Source organism: Pelecanus crispus, chromosome 2, assembly GCF_030463565.1.
Source record: "Pelecanus crispus isolate bPelCri1 chromosome 2, bPelCri1.pri, whole genome shotgun sequence".
In the NCBI taxonomy this organism is placed as follows: Eukaryota; Metazoa; Chordata; class Aves; order Pelecaniformes; family Pelecanidae; genus Pelecanus; species Pelecanus crispus.
In genome coordinates this window covers 58,627,237-58,642,980 of record NC_134644.1, presented here as the reverse complement: position 1 = coordinate 58,642,980, position 15,744 = coordinate 58,627,237, and positions in this window count along the sequence as shown.

Here is a 15,744-nt window from a genome sequence, read left to right as displayed (position 1 = left end):
GGTCTGGAGCACAGGCCTTATGAGGAGCGGCTGAGGGAACTGGGGTTGTTTAGTCTGGAGAAGAGGAGGCTGAGGGGAGACCTTATCGCTCTCTACAACTACCTGAAAGGAGGTTGTAGTGAGGTGGGTGTTGGTCTCTTCTCCCAAGTAGTTAGCGATAGGACAAGAGGAAATGGGCTTAAGCTGCACCAGGGGAGGTTTAGGTTGGAAATTAGGGAAAAATTTCTTTACGGAAAGGGTGGTCAAAAATTGGAACAGGCTGCCCAGAGAGGTGGTGGAGTCACCATCCCTGGAAAGTGTTCAAAAAACGGGTAGATGTGGCACTTCGGGACATGGTTTAGTCTAGTCTGCCCTTGATTGGCTTAGAGTAGACTTGGTAGTGTAGGTTAATGGTTGGACTGGATGATCTTAAAGGTCTTTTCCAACCTAAATGATTCTATGATTCTATGATCCATTTTGAAAGGTGGCCTGGATACTTTGACTACATCCACATCAGGACCTCAAGTGTTACAAAATCTAGCTTTTGGATGTCCTGAGAGCTACTGGAGTCCCAAGGCCTGCCTCAGTGCCTGTATTACACCTATACAGTGCAGTGAGGATTGCCATCTCACAAGAGTTACATGTACACAACTGTTAACTTCCTTAAAGCCTGTGGACTTAAGGCAGAAATGAACTGGATCATTTTTAAAAGAGAAAGATACGAATTCAAGAATAAAATGGATTCAGGAGGGAGGACTGAAACAGCAAAAATTGTAAAGAGGCTTGGATAAACAGTGGTTTGAAGATCCAACCAAATGTAATTATCCCCTAATGAATACATGCTCTAGGACTAAATGTGTGCTATGACACTGTAGCCTGAGCAAATACATTTTGTTTTCTTCTAAAAGAGCTCTGTTCCAAATCAAAACAAAAAAAAGCACACAAGCACCACAAACATTCCCCAAAAGAGGATGTGAAGGGTGAAATGTGACCTGCACTCCTTGGAGGCAAAAGCCAGCACACACCGCTGTGTCACCTGTACTCCTGACACTCTCCGCATTTATACTCAATCAGCATCAGTCCTGATAAATTATTTACCCTGGAGGAATGTAATGGGACGCCAGTTTGTCTGTGCATATGCTCTTATATTCTGCTAGACTAAATAAGCAGGGTAGGGGGCTGGGGAAAGAGCCCTGATTTCTGTCAGTGGGACCCTTTCTACACTCTGTTGGCTCTACTTCATACAGCGCTGGCGTCCCCCTGTGACATGAGGCATGTTTGATACACCCTTGACATGAGTGTCCTTAAAAGGGAAGTTCAGGGTAGTGTTCATGCATCAAAGTATGTTAGACACAACAGGTCTCAGAAACAATAAACTATCACATAGTGAGGTTGATAGAGGAATGAAATCTAGGGGATAAGAGATATTACTTAGCATCCAGAGGAAAACAACAGCATCAATATCACAGATAGCATAATCTTGCTTAACCTTACTTTTAAGGACCTGGCTTAAGGCTGTAAAAGTCAGTTTTGATAGCAGAAGTACAAACTCTTATGCAATGCATTATGCCTCAACTGCAGTTGCATCTATATAGTACTTGTTACATGGCACGGATTACTTGGCATGCAAAAGAAGTTAGTGAATGCTGGAGTGCCTGTAAGTAGTCTCACTGTAACTTGATTGCTTGCTAAATTGTTTAGTCATAACTTCAATATTAAATTTAACGTAGATCTTAACAGATTTCATTTCTAGAGCCCTTCCAAGTGAAGAGTTGCCCTGTAGTGCACCTGATTTAAATAGATTTGATGGGAGATTAGACAGCATAGTAACAAGAGTGATTTAAATTTTTAAAAAATGACCCAGGTAAACACAGACAAAACCAAGCACTCAATAGGAACATGAAAGGAACAGTCTCCATGGATAAAGCATAGATAACTGGTAGACTGTATTTCCATTCTTCCCCTTAGGTTTTCCATATGCTTTATGGAATAGAGAGCTACAGCCAAGAATAAAACAACCCCAGCTCTCCCCATAGCACTTTAGCATCAAAAAGGTGAAAAATGTGTTGTGAAAAGGTGGAAATAGACAAAAAAGGCCAGATGAACACAGAAATATTATTGGGTTCCTCATGAAGAATAATCTGGAATCAAAGCCATTAGAGCCAGAAACCTGCCCACACTTCAAGGAGTTCAGAAAAGCAACAGCAGCAACAATTTTGAGGGGACTCTTAAAAAGAAAGTAATGCAGGCACACTAAAGGCAGAATTCCCTGCTCAAATGAACATCTCTCCCCTGTTAAGACAATATCAAGTCATCCCTGGGATACAAGATTACTCTAACAAGCCATCACCCTACCCTTTAAAATGGATTACAAACAAGTAAATTCTGCTTTTAGCACAAGCTTCCATTCTCCTTGAATATGATGGAGGAGGGGAAGAGAAAGATACACCATACCTCCTTCTAACTTTGGACCAAGATTCATCCTTTATCACAATGCCTAAAGGAAACTTTTGGTAACAGCATGCTGTTGAAATAAAGACAAAATCTCCCTGAGGAGACTGGGAAGGAGAGAAAAGAATTAGCCTGGCTAGAAGAAGGGAATGAGGGTGATGAGATGGAAAACAGAGATGTTGATCTGGATTCAGTACAGGATCAGAGATGGGAGGGAAATATGACTCTAAGTCACCCATCTGCTCTCCTAATTCTGGAACAGAATGAAACTGTACCCAGTCTGCCCAGACAAAACTCCTACACGCCTGGGTGAGGAAAGCGTGGAGCATATAGATGACTCCATTGGATTTATTCCATTTCTACTAGGAGAAATTCTGGCTACCTTGTTAGGGCAGGCCTTCATTCCCTGAGCAGCATAAAGTGAGTATCTTCCCCAGGGGACTGTGAAGCACTTTTTTCCTTCTTTCCTTGCATTCTCACCTTGGACCCCAGAACTATGGCAGCACTGGCCAAAATCATCATCTGAAATATCTGTAAGCTTTTCATGCTCACTTCACTCATGCATAAAGATGGGGGGGCTGACAAGGTCTCCTGCTAGAGAGAAAGAGAGAGAGATACTGTGTAGGTGCTTGAGTACAGTCACCAATGTAAAACCATATAATCACAAACAATTCAGATAAGCTAGAGGCACAGACTGTAATGACAGTTAAAATACATATTGCAGTTGGTAAATGTTACCTAGTAAAATGCCTTACAATTCTTTGGGTCCTATAAAGCCTGAATGTATTGCTTAGGACAATTGGGTCACCCATGTAATGGTATTTCTGTATGTATCTGAATATTTCTTTGCAGTACCACAACACGCAATCCAAATCTGAATATATACATGTCATATTTGTCCCAAATTACTCAAGAAAATTCAGATTAATTGGATACATGTCACAAAACTGAAGTTTTGTTTCAAAAACTTGTTAGAGTTGCTAGGGGACAATGCTATAGTTACCTACTACTTCATTATTTACAAAATCTAAACACATAAACCCACAAAAATTAAAAACTAAGGGCATTATAAATCCTAGATGGTTCATAGTCAGACAAAAGACATTATTCTTCCCAAGAAAATATTTCAGTATGAGACACAGAGCTGAACTTCACACCTTGGAGCTGTCTGTAATATTTTTGCTATCTAGATTTCCATTAATAATTGATTTAAAATACACTATTAAGTGGGATTTGTCAGTCAAAGGGCTTTTATGATTTGAGGGTTTGTTCCTTTCTCTTTTTAATAAAAAATTAAAACAGTGGTTTCTTGGTTATGGTGTCATTTATTCGCTTTAACAGAATTGCTTGTGAGGAATACAACAGCAGAGATTAAATGACAAAGCTTTACAAAGTGACACAGTAAGACCAAAACCACTGTAGCTTAAAGCTAGAAAAACCTATGGAACTATGCTGCCATGTTACAAATAAAACATATACATTCATTTTAGTAGTCTGAAACAAAGAAATAGCATGCATCAGAATTCCAACATAAAGCTTGTAATCAAGTTCTTTTTGTGTGTGTGAAAGTATCGTATTAATATTTACTTTTTATATTTTGCAGAAAAAGAAAAAACAATATAGGTATTTTTCATGTTCTCACGTGGGAGGGGGGTTGCCTTCACTGACTGCCTTTCTTCCTCATCAATCTCTAAAATTTTTTTACTTTCCCTTAGCTTTTCTCCCCTCTCATTTTGTCATTGACCAAAAAATGGAGGCAGCAGACAGACAAATGACTGGAAAAACTGGAGTTTTAATTCTAGTTCTCTTTGAATAAAAGTTATACCTTTTTGCATGTAAGGTGTATTAAATAAAATCCTCCCATGATAAGGGAACTTGAGCACAGAGGATGATCCTGTGCATGCTCAGATACTTCTGCTGTGGGCAGCATGGATGTGACTGCTGTACTCCACAGGGACCTCGAAGCTTTAGCATGCACTGCTTAGCTGTAGAACTTGCATGCAAGTGTGAACACTGCTGCCAAAGACAAGATAAATGCAGCCTCAAGGCAAAAGGCAAGAAAACCTGGATGGATTTTCTCCCAATCAGCAGGCCTGCTGCCAGCACTAAAGGGCTAATAACTGAAAATGATATTCTATCATGTCAGCATTTCCTCTCTTCTTGCAAATGTGGAGGGTCTAGGGCAAGTCACCAGCTCATAGCATGTCTCAGACTAAAAGAGTAGGTCCCTGCTGGCACTGAGCGGATGGGTCTGCATCTGCTCCAGCATGACCTTTATTTCAGAGGTAGAGCCCCCACCCTCCTTCCCTCTGCAACAGAGCTCAACCCTGCCTGTTTCCCTTAATCCCTGGGTGATCATGTTCATGCCAAAGATAAGGGCAGCTACCCAAGGGACAATTCAACTTCCCAACACACGTGCACAATATGGAGGCACTCTCTTTTTAACACATCACAGCAGGCGCATGGAATAGCACAAAAATACAAATAACCAGTATGACAACACTATCTGACCCTGCTCTGTCAAGTTTGCACCCTTCTTCTTGCCCTCACTCATTCCTTACGTTAACAAAATTACAGTAATATCCGAGCCACTGAGTAAAAGGTTATATAGGGAGTATACAGAGAATTCTGAATAGAATTTCTTTTGCTTTTGTTAGGAGCTGTGCATTTCATAGGTTATGTTGCTTTCATGCTTCCATTTTGTTCCAAGTTTGATTTTTATAACATACAATGCTAAAGGCATTGTCACCTAGCAACATTAACTTTTTATTATCGTTGAAGTTACTTGTCCACATCCTGCCTCCTCATCACCTCCTGTTTTCCTTTTGGAACACATACCTCCATCAGCAGAAAACCCTTCATGTGGTGTGTATCACAACACGCTCTTAGGCCTACGAACCAATGTGCACCATACCTCTACTTAGCTTCTGCAGCGCTTCAAAGAAATGTCACATGCTAGTTTGTGGACCATTTTATGGTGCCCTCAGAGCACTGACTGGTCATACGGTTTAAGCCCTCCTTATCTTCAGCCATGAGAAATAGGATGAAATGAGAAGATGAGGTGAGGAAAAAACCATTTATTACACTAAATACAGCCATTGAAACCCACTAAAATAGTTTCCTTGTATGAGTTTCCATGTAACAACTCCTACAGCTGTCACAGGGGCCTTGTGTGAACAAAAGGGGTGTTTTTTATGATCACAAATGGGAAGGAAGCAAGTCCATGGCACAATATCTCTTAGAAACCCTTGATCTGAAGTCTGGGATGTTATAAGTTGGCACCAAAATAGAAACACTCAAGTGATAGAGGAATGGACAAACCGCAGGCCACCAGATAGGAAAAAAATATGATACCCTAATGTGAGGCCCCACAGGCGGGAGAAAAGATCTGGACAATGTTACCAGAGAGAGGGAAAGAGAGAGAGAGGCAGAGAAAGGAACTACAAATATATATATGCACAATATTATGACCAAAAGCAGAGATAAGGGTGCTGCATTGTCATTTTAGCTCTATACCAAAGATATACTGGTTAGCTTAATTACTTCTGTGATTCTGAAAACTTACTTATGTATCCATCAGTTTGCTTATATATGCACTGCAATGCTTTATCAGTCTGATGCAAACCCAATGGCAAAGACTGCTATTGATGGGAAGATGCTTCTGTACAGACAATGTATTGCTGTATCTAAATGCACACTGCTCTATTTACTGATTAACCTGTACTCGTTATTGACTCCTCTCTTAACCTCATTCTATTAAATGCCATCTCATCATTTTTCTGGTAGCCAGATACCACCATTACAGGGACTTGGTTTTCCATTAAGCTATAGTAAAACTTGAAGTTGCTGATAGCACAGTATTATCAATTTCTCCTATTCAGGGTGAAATGTTCATGGCCACCATGCAACACAAGGTGTTAAATTCATACTTCATTTGATATTGGCAGCCTCCCAGAAAAGAGTTTATCTAGGTACTTGTACGGCACTCATCACTGCAGTATCTGGTGTCTTCCAAAATTCAACCCTTATTAATATATGTGCTTATCCACAGTCTCTGTGTCTGCAATGGAGTAATACCACCCAAAATAGCTCCTTCCCTCATTATGAGCTACAGCCTTCCAAACCTGGCTGCTAAGATATCATTGCTGAAACACTTGATGATGCTAGCCTAAGCAGAGGAAGGGCAAACTCGCTCTGATGCTCTACAGCACTTGTAAGCAAACCAGTGACTCAGTACACACAGTACCAGGACGAGAATGGTGGCATCCTGGGGAACCACTCAACTTCAGCACAAACAGAAATGGGATGTTTATTACATCAACATTGTATTGAGTAACCTGAGAATTAATTGCTGGGAAGCTGGCTTATAGAAAGGTTTGCCAGGAAGTCCAAATAATGCTGAATGAAAGACAGGTGGTGAAATACTAGGTATTTCTGATGATGAACCCCACCTGTACTGTCCCTCTGCTCAGCTAAAGGCTGTTTATGGACCAATGTAGGACAGGACAATGCTGCCAAAGAGCATAGATGGTAAAAATACTGACCAAAGACTGTGAAAGTACAAGTCAGCACTGGAACTAGCCTTTTCAACATCTGCTCAGTGTCAGCACAGCTGTCAACAGCATGGGGTTTGAATACATTCCTCAAGAAGCCTATCTTCACTTAGGATGAGCTTCCAGTTACAGACAAAAATCAATGGTGCTGTAACATTCACGAAAGACAGCAGAGGGGGAAATCTTACTTCACCATGCTGATAAAACTTGACAAGAAGGATTTTCCTTCAGTCCTTCTACTCAACCAATTTTGGATTTTGTAGAAAAGTAAGTTCTGCAAAGACCACAGAGATCTCCCCAGAAAACATGAAATGGTTTATACAAAATTTAATTCAGGAAAAACTCTGAGAAAAAGTATTTTGATTTATCACAGCTTTTACTTATTTCTCAGAAGCCTTTGATAAAATGGGTTTATCTGGGATTTGGAACCTTATGGGTAAAACAATCCATAACAGAGTCCATGGTCCTTCACACAACAGAGAAAAGCCTGGAAGAATTGCATCTGATTTTTACAACAGCATAGTGGTAAGCAACATTGCATTATATTGCAACATGGTCTATGCTATTCATTTTGTTTTATGTTACAGCAGAGGACAAGACAACCTGCAAGCTTCGGATACAAGTCTGAGTTGCAGGAAGACTGCCTGCCTTCTCCAGACAGGCACCAGGCCAAAGGTAGCCAAATAGAATATACTTTTCCATCTTTGCAGCAGTGCCCTGGTAGCCCATTCCAAAGAAGATCTTCTCTCCTTCACAGATCAGTTTGCTGCTTTATACTTAAGGAACTTCAAGACAGGTTTGAGGACATGAGAGGCCAATCGGCTCTTCAATAACTTTCTGAACAACCACCAGTTTAAAGGAAAGCAAAGTACATAGTACATACCTTTGGAAGAACACACGCTACTTCTGCAGCATAGAATCATAGAATCGTTTAGGTTGGAAAAGACCTTTAAGATCATCCAGTCCAACCATTAACCTACACTACCAAGTCCACACTAAACCAATCAAGGGTAGAGCATGTTTCAGAGAAGATTCCTTATAGATAAGGAGTACTATCAAGGCCTGTGACAACACTGATGGAGATGCAGGAGTGTGCATCCAGATGATGAGGCTATCCTTCAGCAGGCTTACACCAGCTGAATGGAATCAGCCTAGAAGAAAATTTTCCACAGGACTAAGAGCATCAAAGCTGTCACATTAGCCAAGCTTCTGTGCAAGCATGAGAGAGGGCACTGTTCTGAGTGACGAAGCACAGCAAGCTGACTAACAGCAAAATCTTGCTCTGTGCCAGCCACACATCCACCACAACACACGCAATGAAATCCACCTATAGCAGGTTCATGACACAGTCCTGTGGAAGGGGCAGGATGCACTGGCAGCCAACTAATCTACTGGGTGGTGCATGAGGAAAAGTGCATGCAGTCACCTGCCATCCACCTGGCTTGTCCCCCTCATTCCCCCATGGCACTATCATACTCGACTTCTACTGTTAATTAACTTCTGGCAGAAACTGAAACTTCACTCAATGTGTTCAGTTCACATATAACCTCAAACATCTCTCTGGGGGAAAAAAAAAAGAAGGGGCTTTGATCTCTGAAAAGGTCATTATACTTTATAGCTTTAAACATGACATGCAACCTAGGAATAAATCTTTGAACAGGCTTTTTGTCCATGTTACCCACAGCTGTCACCTATTATTGTTAATAGCAGTTTATTAGCAAAGTTTCACAATCATATCCTTGTAAACAAATAAAAAGGAACAAATAGAGGGTGTTTGGCTTGGGTGGTTTGGGGTTTTTTTCATCAAAAAAATAAAGATTCTCCAAACAATTGCATTAATTTTTGAGATTCTATAGTGTAGCATGTGTTTTAAAATCATGCAAGTTTTCCAGTAGCAGTCAGCACACATGTAATGAAGGGGACTAGAATAACTGAGTTTCACTATGTGCTACTGACGCAGACTCACACAAGGAACAAAATCTGTAATGGATAAAGAACTATAATTTCACAAACCTGGCCCCCATCTTCCAAGTCATTCCTTAGCAACCATGCAGTAAGCAGTAAAACAAACATCTTCACTGATCACCCATTTGCTTTTTTTCTGTTGATAATGCCACATTTTTCAGCTAAAATACTGGTAGCATATTGGGAAAGACTAAAGTCACTAATCTCCTGACAAAAAGTGCTTACTTTGCACAGAGAGGTAGCATCATAGCATATACCGATGCATCTTTACCCATGGGAAAAATTCTTCTTCCAGACAACTCTCATTTAATTTGATTTATTAAATTTCTGGAGAAAGCTTCTCCCAGGATCACCATGGTGCTCCATCAGCAGGTTACAGATGTTAGAGGGCTGAAAGAAGGCCATGGGAAGTAAGATTTGCAGCTGATGGCAGATAGAGTAAAAAGACAACTAACAAACTAGATACTAGAGCATCAGGCTTGTTTGATGGAGAAACAGCTGTCTCAAAGAAAACTAACTTGGGCTTTCCTTAGGAAAATGGTGCTTGATTATATAAGGAGATAGGGTAAACATAGTGATAAAATCACCTGATTTAGGCACTTTACAAAGAGATGAGTGGAAACACAGAACCCTACATCTGTGACCTTCCCAAACTCACATGCAACCTAAGCATGCAACCAATCTCAGCCTGTCAAAAACTGGGGGCACTGCGCATGGGCAGTCTCCATACCAAGTTAGTGCATCAGTGGGAGAGAACACATAACAAAAACAAGGAACCATGAGCAAGACACTTAAAAATACATGTTATGCCTCCTAAAAATCTCAAAAAACCCAAGGGGCTGGGGTGGAGAGGATGAGGGTTTTTCTCAGCTATCTCTCTTATGAGTAACTTCAGTAGTGATATCTATAACAGAAACATGATTAATTTGCTTCAAGCTGCTAATGTTATACCATTGTTATAACTTACTCGGTTTGCTGCTAAATCTCAGCTTTTGCACAGATTCCCATACTCAATGGCTATTCTGAGAGGCCCTGATCTGCTTGGAATAATTCTGAATGTTATCACAGGATGGGATCCCAAGAAATGTTGAGATGCATTCCTGACTGTGGCACAGACACAAATTGGTATGTGAAGCAAATAACCAACTTCTCTGACTTGGTGTGAATGGGTAGATTTTAAATTGGTGATTGCCTTCAAACAAGGGAAGGATGTTGCTTTTTATCAGCAAGGGGTGTGGTTCCCATTTTGAAAATAGAGATCAAGAGAATCAAAATCTATTTTTAATTATTTCTCTGAAGAACATGTTCCCTCCTTCTGCAAGGACAATGATCAGGAACAAGTTCAGCTGCTCAAGTTCACTTAACAAAGGTGTTTGCAACTTTTAAGTGCAGACAGTTCTCTTCTTCTAGTACAGTGTACAAATGTACAGTGTGTTTTAGTTACTTGTCCTTAGTGCCGAGTCAAAAGAATGTAAAAATACCCACTTCCATTTTAAGTTCTCTCATATGCAAATTCAACTGCTTGTTCAAATATTTGTGAGAACCATGACCTTGCCAAAAAGTGGAAAGAGGCAAACTCAAAGGTTGGCCAAAGAAAATTAATAGAAACTTTCAAACAAAAATGTACCATTCCCCCCTTCAATGTTCATACAGTTTCATCTGTTAACTAATGCTAGTAAAGCAACTGGAAGTTTAAAAGCCTCAGATTAAGTAAGAGGTGGGCACAAATCAAAGCTCTGTAAGGGAACAACCTAAAAATTTCTAATGGTTTGAATTCAAATCTATTTGGCAGCATGGACCCATCTTTGATTTAACGGCTAAGTAACAAATATTTGTCTGGGAGAACATGAACAAACTGCTTCCCGAACATAAAACAGAATCCCTTTGAGATTTTGGACCACACAGTCTTGTTCTTCCTTAATGGACTCCAGTAATTTGAGAAATTACATTTTATCTCATAAGTAAAATAGCAAGAAGGATGCTTCCAACACACTGAAGTACACTAAGTTTTGGGGGTTGGTTTGGGTTTAGTTTTTTTTTCTTTGTTTACAGTATAAATTTTTATTGACATCATATCCATATATCTTACGTGAATGAAACTATTTGGTTGAGGAACACAGAAGACTTCCAAGATACTTTCAACTTACAAATTAATCTTATGGGGCCTAGTCTCACTTGTCCTTTTATCACATCTGAGGTCTTCGTTAAAAATTATTCCAGCTACAGGTTAATAGCCTTTCCTCCTCATGAATTGTGCTTTCCACCCTCTTTAAAAACTGGGCCTTGCTAGCATTAATAGATACTAAATTCCTTTTAAATTAATTATGCTTTGTCAAATAAACATCACCTTGTAACATCACCTTGTAGTTTCACATAGCTCGCTCTTAACAACAGGTAGGCAAATACTGGGGAGGAATCTGTGTCTAAAGGGACCTGAATGCCTAAGGATGACATCCCTTTAATCAAAATCCTGTGCCGTCTATATTTTCAGATAGGAGTCTAGATATTGAGATCCAACATATTCTTTATTAATACCAGTATGTTGGACAAAAGCACATGAAATTTCTCATTAAATCAGCATAACACACTGATTTCAGTACACAGGCAGCCTGCCTGTGTGTATGATGTTGAAAAAGCCACTGATGATACAGTAAAAAAATGAGTAGAAATCACAAAAAAAATGCTAACATTTATCCAGATAGAAGAATTTACTTAGTTTTACATTTTGCCTTGTTGTGATGTTCAAGTTTGTTTTCTATACAGCATTTCTATTTTCTATCTTTAGTTAGCATTGGATTGTTGTTTTTTTCCCCTCCTTTATTCCTGTGTTTAATATTTTAGTTTTTCCACTTCCTGCTTAGTTATAGAGTTCAGTTGATTTACGGTTCTGTTTTTATTGTTTGTTTGTATAATTTGGTTGAGGTGTAGATAGCTGTCTGTTTTTATTGGTTCATTAAATTGGCTGTTCCCATGGTAACTTTTTAGTGCATTTTTTCCTGAGGTTTGAAGGATGCTTTGAGGCTTTTCTGTGGTGGTCTGGTAATCTTCATCAGACTGCAACATGTCTTTACATCTTCCTCCATGTTTTAACTGTCTTAGTTTCTTAACTCTTTGCTGCTTACGTGGATCTGGTGGCCTCCCGTATTGCAATTTCTGTACTGGCATTTAAATAAAAGTGATGGAACATAGTATATAAAATCTATACAGCAAAACCAGATACACGATTTAAATATAGTCTATGCATAGGTGTAAGGAAATCTATTCCTTTTCAATCTAGGCTTATACTGTCAGGAGGATCTCCTGTCTTATGTGTGGAAGTATGTATAGTGGTCCCAGTATGTGTTGGGCCTAATTCTGCTTTGAATGGCCCATCCCTTTTACAACACACAAGCAGCAGAAGAACAACGTAAAATATAACCTGCCTGCCCACAAAGAATTTCTCAAGACCTTCCCAAAACATTCATAGAAGTAATAGTGGTAACTCTAGCTCAGTTGTCTAAAGCTCCCCACACAGGACAAGGGACCAAATTTCTTCCCCACTGCTGCATTCCACTTCATTCACAGCAATGGCCAGTGAGGTCCTGAGGCTGCTCCACTTTCTAGTGAGAACTGGGTACATCTGAGGACAGCCCCAGACTTCAGAGGGGTCCAAAACTGTCTTAGAGCTACTCTTGTCCGTTCTGTTTCCTGTCCAAGTACAGCCTAGTTAAAGCAGGGCATCAGACTCCCTGTCTAATGGAGTGACCTGAGACCATATTAAACCCTCTGCCACAGAGCTCCCATCTGAGACATGAGAACAGTGGAACTGTCCATATTTCAAAGCTGTATTTTGGAAATCAATTTGCTAGTTTTCTTAAAAACACAGATTGGCTAACATAAAAAAGCTGCATATACAGCTTATAGAAAGTATATAGTGTATATATATATTGTATATAGAAAGTATAATCAGGTAGAAAAAAGGCACAATACTGATGGATCCTGATGACATGCAGCACATTCATATCCTGGTATGGCTCAGTGCTGGAGAGGAGCAATTGTTCAGCATATTATACTAACAGAAAAATGAAGGCATGCTGAGCCAAATATGAAAATTTATCTTTATTTTTCTGTCTACTGGAATTATATGCATGTTCACATTTATATAGAAAACCCAGAATATTTTTCTGGTTTATTTGTTATGAAATTCAACTTGCTACCTGCTGGGCTCAAGTTTTCAAGTAACTTGTCCCCAATGTCCTCACAGTTTCTTTTCTTTTCTAACGTTTACCCTTTGAACATCATTGTAAGTCTAAGCAATTCTTGGTATGGAATGACTATTAAATTTTTTTAAAAAGCTATAAAATACTCTTATAGGCTAGCCTTCTCCACTAAATTCTACAAGATTTTTCAGTAATTGTTCAAATAACCTCCAAAAATAGTACTGACTAAAAGTTTGACATTTTATTTTGTAAGGGCAAGTCTGTTACCATAATTCTTCACATCCATTTCTACTGACTAAAACGCACAAAAGGAAAAGATCTAAATGCACAATGCAGATTTTTGTTTTAAGAATGTGAAAAGGCTTAGAGGCCTAAGGATATGTATGACCAGATGGCGGAAGTTCAGAGCTTTTTGCACTCATGATGATAAGAGATCATTTGAATTCCTGGGGAAGTAGGCAAACCAGTTGCTAAAAGGGCAATTATGGAAACACTTAATAATGGGAACAATGCATGCATCATCATTTTCCCAAAGTGTCAGGAAAGAAGCAGCTTCGAGATCTGATTCAGGCCATCTGCAGACTCAGGCAGACCTCAATCAGTTAACACTGTTCATAGTTGGAAGGTAATATTTACAACCCAAGGAACTACAGGTGGATTTAAGAGATTTAAGTTAGCAAATTCCTTGAACATTCTGTAGCAGCTTTGGAATAAAAAAGAAAGCATGCAGAAACAACTCTGCCAGGGAATAAGCCCACCTAATCCTGGGTTTTTGTGCTTGTGGCTTGGTAGATTGAGCAGAGATTGCTTTAGATTAGTCCTGTTCTTTTTGCCCAAACTTTTCTTTGGTAGAGATGGATTATGGCAGCACAGTTGCCTTTGTCAAACCTCATCTTGAAGCCTGTGCTAATTTTGGATGCTATTTATTTGGATTGTTTTGGAAGAATACTATTGAATTTAATGGAGAATGATACCCCTGCCTAAAAATGTTGTAGTTTGTTTTTCTCAATCATCCCATAGTAAGAGCAATTCTGTGTTACAGTCTAGAGAGCAAAGCATTATAATTATGGCCAGTAAATTATATAGGCTTTTGGATGAGATAATCCCATTAGGTTTCCATAGTAAAGCACCGATTACAGTCTTACTACCATTCTGTAGGGTGTTTCCACAGGGAAAATTTGAGCTAAAGCAGTCTCTCTACTATCTTCCTCTTGGCCTCCAGCTACTACAGAGCATAACAATTATAAACTGATAAATCACTTGAATGATTATGACATCTTCCATTGACTAGAAGGGCAGTGGTACATACACACATGCTGCTGCCAACATTAAATAATGTCAACTGAATTAAGGAAATTATGATTTAGCCTCAGCTAAGCTTTTAAGGACATTTTTTTTTTCTCTCAAATAGGGATGATGGTTGTACTTCCTATATTCAGATCTTGTTACACTTTAAAAGTCCAGTTTATGAGTTTGCTGATTTCACTAGGCATTTTGCCCATGCTGAAAGAGCAGGATATTGGAGCTGAGTCCTGCCATATAGATTTAGGAGGAGGAAAAGGTACAGCGATTTTGAAAACTCTTAAATTCCCGCTAATGTGTGGACAAGAACAAGTTTCACATGGCACAGATACACAAGTGTGCTTTATTCCAGAAATTTTTACATCCTATGAAGTTATAAATAATTTCCAACCTTTGGACATATTAATCTTGTCACATGCCCATCATCATTATGTGTCTCCCCCTCAAAAAAAAAAGAGAAAAGATCAACAGTGATCCAATAACTGATAGGCAGTCTGAGTGGCATAACTGTATTTGTCTAACTAGCAGCCTTTGACCCAAAAAGCAGTTCTCACTCCTGCCAACACAGTTGCAATAATATTTGTAGAGGCTCACTAAAATATCTGGAGTTTGGTTGCTCTTTTTCCTCTTTGAGAAGGAGAGAAAAGGTAAAATGGTGTAGGCTGGGAATAGAGGTGGTCGGATGAACACAAGTACTTGCTAGATTCAGACTAGCTATGCAAACAACTTCGATTCCCAACAAAGATGGTGTCCGTTCCGTTTGCTAACACGCACTGCAGCTATACGTAACTACTAAATAAACCACACATTCAGGGTCTGTCACTTTTGGCACAGGGGCTAGAATAACTTTATAATCCCAGTGTTAAAAAAAAATGCAGTAGGTGGTCTTTTTTTGCTCATCCCCTGCCCCCTTGCCCCCCAAGTGACACTAACAGTATCTGCTCAGCAGACTGCCAAGGACAACAGCATCACTCCACTTAGTCCACCTTTTTGGCACACCAGCCTTGTTTTAACTTTGTATTTGCCACTGTCTGATTCTAACTATGCTAAGAGCACAATTTTAACTATATACAGGAGCCCTAATACGTTCATTACAGCTGTAAAATGACACTGTAGAAAAAAAGGAAAGACAAAACACAGGGTACAGCAGATGGAAGAAAGAAGAAAATGTCGTTCATGCTTCATCCATGAAGAGAGCTAAATTAAGCAAAGAATTTCATTTTCAGAAGGCATTTTTTAATAACATCATTATCATGCAGGTCTGCTCAAGAATTATAACTTTATAATGAAAAGAA